Here is a 16,244-nt window from a genome sequence, read left to right as displayed (position 1 = left end):
CTGCATGCCTGTTAACATAGCACTGTGAGTAAACAGGGAGAAGACAGGAGGATCATCCTGTAACAAGGGAATAAGGCAGGGGGCTTCAGAGATGGCTCAACAGTTAAGAGGGTTTGCTGCTCTAGCAGAAGATCTGAATTCGGTTCCAAGAACCCATATAGGATAACTCATAGAGAATCCAATGCCCTCTTCTGATTTCTGAGGGTACCTGCACTCACATGCACATACATATACACTCATACAAATAATTAAAAATAAAATAAACCTTTAAAGGAGGGTGGAATAAGGCAGAGTGATAGAGCAAGACACCCAACCTCCTCCTTTGGCCTTCATATAGTATGCATGCATACCTGCACATACACACAGACACACACACACACACACACACACACACACACACACACACACACCAAGTTTAATTGTCTGACTGGGGAGGTGACTCGGCTGATAGAGAGCTTGCCTAACTGTGATGTATGAAGCCCTGGGTTTGATCTCCAATACCACATAAAACCAGCCACGGTGGTATATGCCTATAATTCCAGCTCTCTAGAGGGAGAGAAAGAAAGATCACAGGATCAAGGTCAATTTTGGCCTCAACATAGTGAGTTCAAGACATGCCCAGGTTACAAGAGTCCATGCCTCAAACAAACAAACAAAAACAAATGTCAGAACTTCATGAGGTAGGCTATGTTTCAAGACACAGGTAAGCACACTAAAATTTAGTTCCTTCAATAAATCTAGAATTCTAAAGTGGTTGACTTCATGGTAGCTTTTCCCAATGTTTTCTTTCCTATACCCCTCCCCATCTCAGCATTCAACAATTGCAAAGAAGCTTTATGAAAAGTTTAGAAGCCCCACCCTCCTCATATATACCATCTTCTCCTTGGCTTTAAATCCTACTCCAGGAGTAGCATCCTCTTCCCTTTTCCCAGCCTGTGAGGTCCGGATGGTAATCAACCCTACTTCTAAACCCCCAAAACTTCAGGTCTGGGCTTCTCTCTTAATCACACCAGCAGAAGCTCACACTGCAGGAGAAGGTACAGCAGGGAGGAAATTGGAATAATAAAACATCAACGTAAGTCCCACAACTCATACCTTTTTGGATCCTCCCTAGCTCTTAGTCCATATAATCTGTGTTCCCTGACTTAATGGGTAAACTGACCAAGAAGAGGCACCAGAGATACCTCTGAGCCCAGGAGCAAGTGAAAAAGTATATTGACCCAATGTCAGTTGCTAGGTCCCTCAGAAGCAGGCTTGTCTTCTGGAAAAAAATTATATATATATGGACTCCAACATACATACATACATACATACACACACACACACACACACACACACACACACACACACACACACACACACAGACTGCAACAGGAAGTCATGGAAGACCTCAGAGGGGTGGCCAGTAGAAATAGGTCAGGCAATAAAGTTCCTGCATAACAAGCAGGAAGGTTCCACCAGAGCTGTTTTAAGCTAGAACCACATGTTCACTGAGCAACACACACACACACACACACACACACACACACACACACACACACACAATTATATATGGTAAATATAGCATAACATACATATAAAGACCTCCTAGGCCAGTCTTTCTCTTAACCTACTGCTGCTGCTGAGAACTACTCTTTTCTCAGCCCCCTTGTTCAGGGTCTATTGCTTCCAGATCTTTCTCCCATAACCCTCATTTTATCTCCTTTTTTTCATATTCAAACAGTCCTCAAACAGTCCCAAGGCAATTTCCAATTCACAGATAAACCTTCAGCCACAGCAGGCCCACAGAAGAAGAAACTGAAGTGGTTTCAGAGAAGTCCATAGAAACAGATCCATCTTGATTGAAGCAGCTTCCTACCCTAATGGCATGCAATTCGCCCTTTTACAGGGACAGTCTCAGAGAAGCCCAAATATTCAGTCACTTAATAGTTTCAACAGGCCCCACAACAGTGTATTCATTATATTTCATTATATCAGAGCCAAAAAAAAAAGTAAGAGAAGGGATCATTATAGAAACTCTTCAATACAGTAGTCTAGACTCATTGAACACCTCCTCTCCCCTCAAAAAGCAAAACAAAACAAACAACAACAAAAAAACACATAGACATTTTCTAGGGCCCTAGGCTAGAAACAGACTCCAGGATTTCTCTAATCAACTCAGTGTTACATAGAATGTCAACATACTCCTCTAAGACAGACACTACTTACTCAAACAGAGGATCACTGTGCCATCCTCTAGCAGAAAGAGTTGCCTCTCTCTCCCTTCCTCTAACAGAAGTCACATTAATGCAAGTTTCCCCACAGGCTTTAAAGAGAAATCTGCCTATTATATTATGCCAGATGGCCAGTGCCCCCCACCCCCACCCCGGCCTCTTCATGCTCTCTAAGCCATGGTCCCTCTAACTCAAAGAACTCAATTATCTGCAGCTTCTTCCCCAACCCCCAACCCAACATAGAGGCAAAGAAGGAAAGTCGAGCCAGGTTCTAGGAGGCTGCTGCCTAGCCTCATAACTGTGTTACCTTTGCTTGGCTACCTTAGCAAATTCTCTTGGATGCAACAGTAGAAATTTGGACTTGCTAGGATGATGACAGCTCACAGCCCAGTTCCCAGCAGGTACTCAGGCCCACTTCCCTCAGGAACTTGCTCAAAGAGGTTCTTAGTATCAGATGCAGTGGAAGCAGGGCATGCCTCTCCTAGTTGCAGGTCAGCAGTGAGTCCATGATACTTGGAGTCTGAGACTCTCCCAGCCCAGGGAAAGGGACAGGCCAGCACAACTAAAAATGCCCTTGGTCTTGTTCTCCTAAGATTTCCAACTTTCAACTTTTTTGAAGATTAGGAGCCCTGAGGGAAAGTGTACAGGAAGGGGAGCAGAGGAAGGGGGAGAGAGAGAGAACAGGAACGTTATTTTTTAATCTTAAGGAATATAAAGAAATCCAATTTGTTACTCAGCTCTGAGAAGCTGAACGACTGGGAAGAAAGGAACAGCTGCAATACAATCTAAGCTGTGTACAACTTCTTCGGCCTGAGAGGCCACAAGGATGTGTCCAATCTAAACTGTTCACAACTTCTCCTTCAAGCCTGAGAGGCCACCGAGAAGAGCTGCACTGTTTGATTCAAGGAAAAAGAACCTGTTCTGTGCCTGCTCTCCCCAGATGCCACTCCAAGTCATGGCTTGCAGGTATTACCTTGTCTTATGATAGAAGTTGAGGGTATGGGTGGGGTGCCTAGTTTGCCATACACCCTATAGGTTCACTGAAGACAGAGGACAGATCTAGGACACCCTTGCTTGGAGTTTCCTCTCCCCTTCTACACCATTCCTTGGCACAATTCCAGGACATATCAAGTATCTACCCTGGAATTCCCACTTCCTTGTTTTTCTTTTTGGTTTTCCCCTGGGCTATGGCCTTACGAGTTACTTAAAAAGATGCCTGCCTCCTAAGAGGCTTTCCGAGCAATAACACTTCCTACCAGTTATAAGCCTACCTTTCAAACCCAGAGCAGAGGAGACTGGCCCCTCTGCCCACTCAAGACAGTTTCCCCAGAGAAGCCCAGCAGGACCAGGGCCTGTCTTACAGACATTAAAATGTGTGGTGCCACCACTGTGCAGAGCTGTGAACATTGAAAAAGAAAAAGGAATTTTGGGACTCCTCTCTAAACTAAAATATGAGTTGTGTAATCCACAGAAAGTTTTGTCTCTAAAGTGTCTCTGAAGGATCATTTCTGAGGCTCAAAGTCTACCATGAGCATCACCCAAAGAAAGCACCTTTTATTTCCTTAAACACCTCAAAGAAGACTTGTGAAGTTTTTCTCACTGTGATTTACAAATGCATCTGAGTAGAAGGTGCATTATAAATGAGGAAACCAGAAGAAAGAGGCAAAGTGACTTTCCAGAGAAGTCAAGCCAATCCTCAAGCTTCATTCTCTATCATATTACATTATTTGTTGATTTGTTTACAACTAACTGCTTTCATGAAAAACATTCTATTTGCTTCCTCTCAATAGTACTACATAGTTATTAACATTATTTCTATCTCAGAGATAATAACCTGAAGTTTCTATTGGTTTAGGGACTTCCCAGCAAGCAGCAGAACCTCACATCTGGACTCAGACATCTGTTGCTCACAACTCCACCTTTAATCCCAACCCACAGGCCATATTCCCCCAAGCAAAGAATCCCTAGAGTATTGTAGAAGGAGCAATTAGCTTTGGAAGTAGCCTATCTGAGGTCCAGGGGCCATGCAGTTCAAACTGGCAAACCCTCAGGCCCCAATACTGATTTGCATACACAGACTCAGGCCACCAGAACCAGAGTTAGAGCCAGTGCTTGTACTGGCAAGCTGACCCGAAGTTAATCAGAAGGTCCCCTTATTGTTTGCTAGGATACAAAAGGCACACTGTTCAGAAAGTTCAAGAAGGAAAAACCAAAGAGCCAGGAACAACAGCTGTTCCCTGGCCCCACTGAGAAACCAAAAGCTTCTACAAAGTTCCCTGAGGCCAGGAGTAAGCTGAAGATATAACATGGCTGAAGTGGAAGTACATCTCTTGAGGGGTGTCCTGCAGGGAGGGTCTGTAGCACTTCCCTCCGCCTAACATTACAGATGGTCCAGCTACTTCATAACCTATAAAATGACCTTTCTGGGAGGGTTTCCTTTCCTAGGCCATACTAAGTTCACCACATAACACTCCTTTCCACATCTGTAGGTCAGAACAAGTTTTTTCCTGAAATTTAGGACAAGGCATGCACGATATGGACACTGTGTGCCCTGGGATTTGGTTAAAATATGAACCAAAGTGATCACCCAGCATAAGCATAGTCCCTCATGTTTCTAGTTCCTAGCAGCTGTGGTGCTCTGCAACATCTGGATTAGACAGATATTTGCAAGTCCCCAGACCCCAAGAAAGTTCCCTCTTCTACAACTCAAGAAAATCTGTAATGAGCATCATTAAGGGGAGGGGGCAGTTTCCTGTTTCTAAAGCTACTTCATAAAAGAGTGAAGGCTCCAGCTCAGATACTGCCTACTGCCATGATAATCTGTCTCCCCGTCCTGTTAACTGCTCCAGAGGGACTTGGAACTCAATGCAGGCTCCACACTGAGCGTCATTATTAGCTAGTTTGATTGCTGTTGTTACAGGTAAGACATAGCAGCACGGAAACAAGGGGAGAGACAGCACCAAGTAGAACCAACCAAGTCGCTCAAAAGTTTCCACGTAAGAACTACAACAGTATTGGAGCGATGAGAACTCATTTTCCTACAAAAGAGCCTTCCTGTGAAAATATCCGGTGGCTTTGTGCTAAATAAAAGCAGAGTGGAGCCTAAACATTTACAATTCAGCCAGAGTGCGATTAGCTAGATTTGCAAAGTCAAGAAAGTTGGCTCTTTCCCTCCTCCTCCCGAAGCTAATAAAATCCAACTGTTGGAGCATGACATCATTTTCGACCCCCAAAGCCTGAGTGAAGAGCACAGACACCAGCCTGCCACAAACAGCCCAAGACTCAGAGCAAGAGGCTCAGAGGTGCCCTTACCTGGTAGTCAGGGTGATTTCTTGCCCACTCCATTCTCAGCAGAGACTGGCTCACACACACCACAGTCGCTTAGGGAGCCCAGGGACCCCCAGATCCACGGTTTAAGCTCCAGTACCTGCTGCGAGCTTCTCACAAGCTCCTTCCTCTGACCTTTCAAGACACTCCTTCCAGCCAAGTGAGCAGAGCTAGCACAGCTAGCCAGTCAGGCTGGTTGTCATGGAGATCTTGTCCTCTTAGCCTGTACACAGGCTTGCTCACTCAACTAGGCGCTCTCCCTCAACCCGGAACCCTGAGAGTGAGCTAGCACGCGCACGCATGTGCGTGCTCGTACTTACACATATTCCCTGAGTTCTAGATGGCCTTGAAACAGCACTGTCTTTTGATCAGCTCAGTTTATGCATGCATTCCACTCCTCCTACCTCCCTTTCAGTCAACCAGGAGCCCAGGACTGTTCCTGGGAACTTGCTTCAACAACCCAGAGGGGAGAAGGGCGAGGACAGTGAGTGGACTTGTTTTCCTCCCCTCTAGTGTCTCAGTTTTTATAACTCGGAAGAATCCCTGCCAAGGGGGAGGGAGCTAGCTGAAGGCTTGGAGGGGAAGCAAGCTCTTCCTCTCGATCCTGCAGCAGTAGCTGAATGAGAAGGAGGGACCCTGATGCATGTTGCCTCAACTTGTTTGTTCGGCTTGGGATTTTCCGGCAGCAATTGGGGCGGAAACACCGCTCCCGTCCCAGAAGCTGGCCTGTACTGGCCTCTCAGGTTACCTTGTTGCCTGTTCAGGTCGTGGAGATGGCTTTAACGAGTATAGGGTCCCATGGTACTAGTGCCAGAGCCTAAGCAGTCTCTTGTCTTCCTGCAATGGAGAAGAAACAAACTAGATCAGGACTAGGAGGAACTCTGAGCAAGTCTATAGTCACAGCCAGGGCATCAAACACAATGCAAACAAGCCTCCTCTATGCCCAACACAAGACCTGCAGCCCAAGTCCAAGTCTCCAGTGAGGAACTGTACAGTGCCAGCACAGTACCTGGGATACAGAAGGCCCTTTTAGTATCCCATCCCTCATGTATACTCTTGCTTGGACACTACTTAACACTGTCTTAGATAACTATTGTGTTTGATCCTCTTAACACACTGGTCAGATAGGTTTGCTACCATTTTACAGATGGGATCATCGAGGCCCACAGAAATCAGATGCCTGACCCATGGTTATATAACTAGTCAGAAAAAGAACTAAGAGTAGAGACCAGTCAAGGGTCTCCTAAGGTTACAGGCTTTGCTATAAAGTACACTGAAGCCTCATCTTGGAAACCAGCTAGTTTTCTGATAACCATATTATGGGCTTCCAGGGGAAAGTGGAAACTCTTCTGAGTCCTGGTAAGGTAAATCTGCCACCATTCTAGCCTAAAGACTCAATGACAGAGAGCTTCTATGACATCCAGAATATCTGCTGCAAATTGGAGAGAAAATTCCCTGCCCTACCATCACATGCTACCTTACATCTTCCCAAAATAATCTCCCAAATCCTGGTTCATTTGTTATCTCTCCAACGAAGTAAGTCTGAAAAGTTAGGACTGGTATTATTATACTAATTCAAAACATTTTAAAGAATATCTAAAGCAAAGATAAAATTATTTGCTCCCATTTACTGAACCAGAAAATAACAGATCCATAAACAGTATCTAAGCCTTTCAATTCTCCAGTATACATTAAACAGAACAGTTGCCAAGAACACCAAGAGCAGCAATCACAAGGCCTCGGCAATGTCTGACCTCATCACCAACTGGCCACCTGCCACTGAGCCAGCTTCTTGACCTTCTAGTTTCTACACATATATCTTATCACTGGGGTGGTGGGATGGGAGGTACCAAGATGCTATTCTCACCAAAACACCTCAAATCTGGCACTCAGCTAAGAACTTCACTCATCCCTTGAACTGGTTGGTACCTCTCTGCCACCACATAGTAAATATATTTTCAAGTAGAATTATTTGGAAATGGCTAATGGATTGCATGTGGGAAGGCAAGGAGGATGATGAGGATGAGGGCAATGATGCTCAAGGAGGACATTTTCCAATGTTGCTCCTCAAAATAATGCTAGAGAGATCCTGATGGAATTCTTAATGTTCATCCCTTGTGATTTAGATTCACATTCAGTATACTACAAAATTCTCAAAACCAGATTTTGGTTGACTTGTATATAAATCATAAATACATGCTGAAGATAATATAGGAAACATGTCACAAAACCAAAGAAGAAATGGCAAGCTCCTACAGATCCTAAGTGGTCATGAGCTCCAGAATCGCAAATTTTCAAAAGATAAGCATCACTAAATCTCAGCTTCTCTCTTCTCTTACACACTACAAGCACCACTCTGCTTTTCCTCTGAACCCAAAGAATGCACGCTTGCCTTGTCTCCAAACCCAGATGATGCAAGCCCACCCCTTTCTACAACAAGATAAAATGCATGGTATAATAATACCAACTAAAATGTATTGGGACCCTACTCCATGCCAGGCATACTTTTAAACAGCTCTAGTCAGACTACCAAAACTGAAACAGTCACTAAGGTAATCCAAACTTTAAAAGCCCTCTAAGACCAGACACACCACGCAAGCCATGCTCCCCCTAGTGGCACACTGGAGTTATAGAGGTTCTTTGGTGTCTTGCCCTCAGAAGGAAGAGACAAAGTTAGTGCCTAAATGAGGGGAGACCAGAACCCTTGCTTCAGTGATGCTGTCACATATGAGCTCCTGGAACTGGACAGAAGCAAGACCAGCTAACTTCCTCTGCTGTCTCTGCAGGACTGGATCCAGACAGAGCCAGCCTGAATTTTCCTGAAGGAGGGGGATTTTACAGACCCACATTTTCCGCCAGGCATGGTGGATCAGGCTTGTAATACCAGCTACTCAGGAGGCTAATGTAAGAGGACCACAATGTCAAGACTTGCCTGGGCTACAGAGCAAATCCAAGGCCAGTCTGGGCAATTCATTGAAATCTTGTCTCAAAATAAAAAATAAGGGCTATAGGGCTGGGAGAGATGGCTCAGTGGTTAAGAGCTTTTGCAGAGGAACTAGATTTGGTTCCCAGCACCCATGTGATGGCTTACAACCATCCACAACTACAGTTCTAGGAGATCTGATACCCTCTTCTGATGTCTATGGGCACCAGGCACACATATTTTATACAAACATACACACAGGCAAAATGCTAATACTAATAATAAATGCTAATCCTAAAATAAAATAAATCTTTAACAAAATTAAAATAAGGGTCAGTGAGATGGTTCAGTAGGTAATGGCATTTTCCACCAAACCTAACAACCTAAGTTAAATCCCTGGGATCCATACGGTGGAAAGAGAACTGACTTCTGAAGTTGTCCTTTGACCTCCATATGCACATCATGACATGCACTTACCCATATACATACCCCCCTACAAATAAAAAAATGCAATATTTTCAATAAAATATAAATAAAAAATAAATAAGGAAAGAGAAAGAAAGAAAGGAAGAAAGGAAGGAAGGAAGAAGGAAAGTAAGTACGTAAGTGAGTGAGTGGGAGAAAAACAGCATTGGCCAGACACACAAAAGGCTCTAGATTTAACCCTACCACTACAGGGAAAAAGAAAGAAACACAAGTTCACACATACTTGAGCCAGAAGCCTGGGAGACATCTCCAATCTCTTTCCCTTCCCACTGCAATCCAATTACCAACTCCAATAATTCTACTTAAAAATATATTTAATATCTGTCCTCCTTTTGCTACCTATCCCACCTGTCTATTACTACAGAAACTTAACTACCCTAGCTAGCATCAACTCTTGCCCTCACTGAAAATCATAAAAACTCAAACTCAGTTTCTCCATTGTCATTCAACAATCAACACAGCAACCTTCTGTTGCCAACTGGGTGGAGGTTTCTCCAAACATATCAAGCAAATCATCAGTCTAACAGTAGATGTATGCTCTCCTGTGTGAGTCTGTCCCTGTTTGGGGCGGGGGGGGGGGGGGGGGGGCGGCGCCGCGGGGGGGGCTAACCAAAACCCACGAAGCTCAGTCCTCAAGACTTCCTCTCTCTCACTCTGGATACCAATTGCTAGGTTCAGATTGTTTTATCTGTGCTTCTGACCAAACATGTATAAATCTAAATCAGATTTTCCACAACTACATCCTTGGCTTTAATGAATTTGCTATTAATAGGTTGGCCCATAAAACTTCAGGAAACACTTAGACCTATTAGCTTATTATAAACAGTATTGCAGATGAAAGAGAAGCATAGGGCTGGGTATGGGGAATGCACAGGGCTTCCGAATCCTCTCTACAAATATAAGTGTTTAGCTCCACTACAGCTCTCAAAATCCAGTCCTCTGGGATTTCATGGAAGATTCAGCATATAAGCACAACAGATTGTATCATTAGTCATTGGTAACCAACTTAACTTTCACCCCCATCTCTCTTCCTCAGGAGTAAGGGAGTAAGACTGAAAGTTACGCTCTTCTAAACATAAGCAGTCTCCATCTTGAGGACATCCAGGAGCCCTCAGCCACCAAGCAAATAGTAAAAAAAAGACATATCCTGCTTTGGAGATTCCAAAGGATTTTAGGAGTTGTCTGCCAGGAAACAGGAGGAAGACCAAATATACATTCCATAGCATCATACCCTCACAAATCCATTCTCCACACAGCTGTTTGAACCCCCCTTTGACACAGGATCATGTCATTTCCTGCTTAACACACTTCAATGCTTCCCAGAGTACTTAGGATAAAATCTAGGTTCTTACCAAGACCTACAAGGACCTAGCATGATCCTTCTTTTCCCTCCTCTCAGCATACTTCCTGCCCTTCCCCCTCTGAGCACAGGGTATTTTAGTTCACTAAAAATGTCAGATGTTTTTTCCAGGCTGTCTAGCTTAGCCTGGGACCCACCCCCAGTCTTTGCCCAGATAACTCTTATCTTGCCTCAACTTGACTCTTTCATCTCTTGACTTCTACAGTCCTCCAAGTATAAACACAGCTCCTTCAGCTCCTTGTACTTATCCTTCAAAGCACTCATTGGGATTTGTAATTATGCTTTTATGCAGTTATTTGCTTAATGTGAGAGCAGGAACCTTGATTATTCTCCTACTATAGTCCCTGTACTTGATAATGGGCCAAACACAGAACAGACACTCAAAAAATAGCTGCAGAATGAATGTGTAAAAACCCTTCCTACAGGAAAGGGGACACCCAGAACAGCTATTCCATGTCACTGCATTTTTTCATAGACTTACAAATTATAATTACATTTCTTCTCCCTCATATGCCTTGCCTATGGGCTTAACCAAAAATTCCTGTCAAGTCTCCCTGTGGTTTGTTTCCCAGAACTTTCCTGGTAAGGTCACTCTCCTACGGATGCACTCTAGGGTTTTATAGCCTCTCTCATGACTGAAGTGCCCACTCACAGGCTCTCCATTACCACTATATCTTTCCCAAGCCAAGTAAGCTGCAGGAATGGTGCAGTTCTCCAGATGGCAATATTCTCTGGGGTCAGCTTTATCCAGAGATGAAATACTATCTTCTCCCTTCCACTGTATAGTACAGGTTACCATGCTGATAAAAATGTAATTTCTGAATATATGCAGCCAAGGATAACTATGAATGTGGCCCAACACAAAATCGTAAACTTACTTGAAACATGAGGGTTTTGTTGTTGTTGCTATCATTGTTTTTGAAATTTGACTGCATAATTCTCAAGCATGAACTTCGTAATCTAAAGTCATGTCAGGATTTCAAAAGATTGGAAACTGAAAAAAAATATGTATATGCATATGAATGTATAGATGTATGCATGATTATAATTTGAAGACATAAAATACGATTTTGAAGCAGGGAGTTCTGTCACTAGAAAAGAATTCATTGAAAATTGTTGTGTGGGGGTGGGGGACTTGGCTGCCTTTCCTTCCCACACTCACAAACCCCTACTGCCTTCAAGGCCCACCTCAAGGACACCTCCTTTGTGAAATGATTCTCTATCTCTTGGCAGAATTTGTCTCTTCTGTGGCCCCACAGCAGCCCGGAGATGCCTGTCCTATGATGTATGTAGCACTTTATCGTCATGACTTGCACACCTGTCCCCACACAGGTGCAAGGACTTTAGCAGCTCACTCACTGTGGCAATCAATGTGTGAGGGATGAATAGAAAAACGGGGACTCACCAGATAAGCAAAAAGCAGCAGCTGTTCTCCACAGCAATAAATTTTAGATGGTCTTACCCTTTACAAAGAGAATACATATCTACCTATACTTTATAGAGGATATGATAACCAGAATCTAGACTGGGTAACTAAAAACAAGTATGGCATTGTTCTTATACCTCTCTATGCATTTGTTTTTACTTGTTTATTTTTAAAATTACTCATGAGTGTTTTGCATGCATATATGTCTGTGTACCATCTGTCTGTAGAGGCCAGAAGAGGGTATCAAATGTCCTGTGAGCACTAGGAATAGGACTCAAGTCCTCTGCAAGAGCAGCTAGTGCACTTAATATTTGAACCAATTCTCCAGCCACTATTTATATTTTCTTGTGGGTCAGTTCTCTTCTTCTATCATAAGAATCCTAGGGATTGAACTATGGTCATCAGACTTGGTGGCAAGCACCTTCATCTGTTAAGCCATCTTGCTAGCTCCAATATTTTCTTATCTCTTTAAAGACAGCATGGCTGCAATTCCTTAATGCAGAGTCCTTAAAGGGCTTTATGTTCTTCCTTTTCTACTAATGAGTATCAGTGTGGAAGGCTAGGGGGCTGTAGCTGAATGGTAGTGTGCTCGCCTATAATTTGTGAGGACCTAAGTTCAATTCCCAGTATTAACAAAAGGAAAAAAGAAAAGCAAGAGACACTATAGGGGGGAAAGTAAAGGCAAATCAGCTTGCTGGGCTTGTAAGATTCTGATGCAAGTCCCTATCTCCCAGAGGAATGCTGCTTTTCTTTTCATATAGTAAGCCAACTAGACTAGATATTCTCCAAGGATCCTACTAGGCACTCAATGTGCTCATACTTGTGTGTGCTCTATGTCTCTCTTCTCTCTGTATATGTTCACATCAATTCAGGTGTGTACAAGGGGAAACATGCAAGTGTGGGTAGCAGTCAGGGGTCATCAGGCTTCAATCACTGTGCTCTATCTATCTACCTACCTACCTACCTACCTACCTACCTACCTACCTACCTACCTATCTATTTTTGAGGTAGTCTTTCACTGAACTTGGAGTTCATTTATTCTGCTCCTTGTCTGGCTAGCCAATGAGCTCAAGAGATCTGCCTGTCTCTACCTCCCAGCACTAGGATTACAAATCTGTCACTGCACTTCTACATGAATGTTGGGGAACTGAACTTGGCCCTCATGTGGACACAGCGAACACTTTATTGAGCCATCTCCCTACCCCTGAATGTTAGTTTAAATGTCTGCTGCAGCCACTCATCAACTCATCAATGTACTTTCTGAGGAAAGCAGCATAAACATTTCTCACTTTCAGGAAGTACAAATTCTTTTTTTTTTTTTTATACATAGGACATTTTATTTTGTTGTCACAGCTGTAAAGTCTGGAACCCGAGGTGCTGACAGACTGGGTTTGGGATAGGGGACTCGCCTGCCATGCAGATGGCTGTCTTCTTGCTGTGTCCACACAGGGCTGCTTTGCTCAGAGAACATATGTGATAAGCCCTCTGGGGTATCTCAGTAACAACATCCATAGTCAGCTCTGGAGCTTGAGCTCAGTTGTCATTCATGAGACCCTGGGCTCGATCCATCTTCAGTACAACATAAACCCAGCATGGTAATAAATGCCTTGGGATACATATGAGTCCCTGTCTTCAGTGTGGTTGCTGTGGAGAGGACCCTGTTGCATCAGCTGTAGATGGGGATCACTGGAGGGGCTGGCATTCCTACACTCCAGCATCCCTACACTTGTAGAGCAATCATTCCCAGGAAAGTCCCACATCCACGCCTGGCCTAGAACAGTTAGCCCAGGATCTGCTTTCAGGCATTTCAGGGCTGTCGGAGTGGATAGACTCTCTTTGAGGTCCCTCCCAGGCAGCTTCTAAAATACTCGATCCAGGCGCTGGTGCAGAACGACACGCTGCTGCAGGTGAAGGGCACCGGCGCCAACGGCTCCTTCAAGCTGAACAGCAAGAAGCTGGAGGGCGGTGCGGAGCGGCGCGGAGCCTCCCAGCCCCGCGCCCAAGGCGCGCACCAGGAAGTACAAATTCTTTATGTGTAATTTCTTTTTCTTTTTTCTTTTTATTTTTCCCAAGGGGGGGGGGTAGTACATATTCTATTCAACCCTTTAGTACAGCATCTGGAGTTCTTGGGTCATCTGCCTACAATCATACAGAAGACCATCACCAACAAAAATCAACCTTTCTTGGAAAGATAGAAGATTCATGCTTCCGGTCGGTCTACAGGAGGCTGGAGAGAGAAGGTGCCAAACGTAGAATGGAAAAATGAAGAAACAGACTGGGAAATGGCTGAAAGAAGAGTGAGGGTCTGTAGACACTCTCCTTGGCCATCACTCTCAAACAAAGCTGCCTTTACAGAACAGAGAGCTGAGCCAGGCTATGATAATGCACGACTTTAATCCCAGCACTTGGGAGGCAGAGGTAGGTAGACTCTGTGAGTTCAAAGCTAGCCTGGTCTGCAAAGCAAGTTCCAGGACTGTCAAGGCTACACAGAGAAACCTTGTCACTGAAAACAACAACAAAAGAACAGCTGTCACCCGGAAGTCTTTTTGGAAGGCAATCTGTCTACAGCAAACCAAACATGCTCTACTAGGGGCTTCAGATCAACAAAATAAAATTACTCCCCAGGGATGGCAATTCCAGCCCTCCTCTGCCTGGAAGCCACATCTGGCAGAACCCTAGTATGCTAGTGACTAAGACACATATTTTGCTTGCACAGCCTTCTTAAGAACAGAAAAATGACTACTCTACGTTTAAGGCCTGTTATTTCATATTAGGAAATTCTCCCATGTCCGTGTTCCTGCCCTAGTCCTCTAGCCATTCATTCTGCTTCACTCCAGCTTAAGACTCTGAACCACTAAAGTGTGGGACTCAGCTCATAATGACTGTGGGTGTCACAGATGTGGTGAAGCAGCTAGGACAGCTTTGTGTGTAGGGTTCATTCAGCCCACCTTCCTCCAGTCTCTCCCCTCCACTATGTACTGCCAGCTTTCCAGTCCTATGGGGTTCACCTCTCCTGGCTCACAATCCTCAACACAAATGAAGCTCCAGTTTTAGATCCTCAGAGAACAAAGAACACAGTGGCTTGATCCAGTCTCTTAGGCTAGATGTCACAATGTTCGTATACAAGTTAAGATGATGAAAGCTCTCAAATCCCCAACCCCTGCTCCCTAAGTCTGAGCATTTTACCACTGAGCCACACAAATACAGGCTCAGGACCAGACAAGACAGGACCATGGAAGCAATATTCCAGACCCTCCTAATGATACCATTTTTCTATTCCAGAATGGGCTTTTCAGGCTGACTTAGCCTAGAACTGACCTCAACCAAGATTGTAACTCATCATGACCAAGCTTCAGGGGGAAGTAGAATACGTGTGTGTGTGTGTGTGTGTGTGTGTGTGTGTGTGTGTGTGTATTTATGGGTGTCTGTATGCATAAGGACAGGCATGCATGTAGAGGTCACAAGACAACCTTAGATGTTGGTCCTCACCTTCCACCTTGTTTGAGACAGTGTTGTTTGCCACTGCATACACCAGGCTAGCTGGGCCTCCAAGTTTCTGGCGTTTCTCCTGTCTTCACCTCTCATCTCACAATAAGAGCATTAGGTGTGTACTACAGCGCTGAGCTTTACATGGGTTCTGGGGATCTGAACTCAGATCCTCGTGCTTGCATGCCAAGTGCTTTACTCACTTTTCTTAGTCTTTAAACTGCATTCTTAACCAACAAAGCACATAGAACCTGGGAAAGAAGTGCTCCCCAAAATAGTATCTGGACAAAGCTATGGAAATGTAACCCCACACTGCCACATTGTCTATCCTACTTGCTGAGTTTCCTAGCTGCACTGGGTTCTCAACTCAGTACTGCTGGGACCAATGGCAACTTTGTCTCACTGCCTTGTGTTTTAGTACACTGCTCGGCTTCATTCTCCCAACAGCTCCTAGTACTCTTTAGAACAAAAATAGTACCTTAACTCCCAATCCCAGCTTCAAAAATGTCAGCCTCTTGCCAGTAACCTGCCTCCTTGATTGCAAATGCTAGAAGACACTCTCAACAAGGACCTGGGAAAGAATTTAAAATCATAAATCAGTCACATAGTCTCTATCCCTGTGAAGAGATCTAGACATGGACTAGACTACCATGACAGCCTCTACAATCTTCCACTTAGAACTTGGTAGGCAGGCAAGTTAAATGTCCCACTTACTTTCTGGACTTGACTTTTGAGTTCCATTACTTTCTTTCCACAAAGCTATGGTTCATTTTTTCACATTTTTAATTATATATAAGCTTTTTCTGAAAAAGACCACCTCTTATTCATTTTTGAATGCTTGTGTTTACTCTGCATGTAGAAAGTTCTCAAGATTTGGTTCCTAGTACACATGTCAGTTCACAACTCTCTGCAACACCAGGTCCAGGGCATGTGACACCCTCTTCTAGAACTCTTCAGGTACTACATACATTCAGGCAAACAAATATATAAAATGAAAATAAATAAGTCTGGCAAGGTAGCATA

At 44.1% G+C, this 16,244-nt stretch overlaps 1 protein-coding gene across 5 annotated transcripts in view; it reads right to left on the bottom strand.

Moving 5' to 3' along the window:
- Dennd2b (DENN domain containing 2B) overlaps window positions 1-16,244 on the bottom strand; it is a 192,730-nt gene that overhangs the window by 99,661 nt on the left and 76,825 nt on the right. For 4 of the 5 annotated variants that reach the window (XM_059269034.1, XM_059269044.1, XM_059269050.1 and 1 more), the window contains one exon: window positions 6,289-6,377. The gene's annotated coding sequence lies outside the window, so the exon portion shown is untranslated. Of the gene's footprint in view, window positions 1-5,525; window positions 6,028-6,288; window positions 6,378-16,244 lie in introns of those variants that run through there. The other variant, XM_059269038.1, reaches the window with a different exon arrangement.

The sequence above is a fragment of the Peromyscus eremicus genome, chromosome 1 (genome assembly GCF_949786415.1).
Source record: "Peromyscus eremicus chromosome 1, PerEre_H2_v1, whole genome shotgun sequence".
Classification (NCBI taxonomy): Eukaryota; Metazoa; Chordata; class Mammalia; order Rodentia; family Cricetidae; genus Peromyscus; species Peromyscus eremicus.
This window is presented reverse-complemented; position numbering and strand designations above follow the sequence as displayed.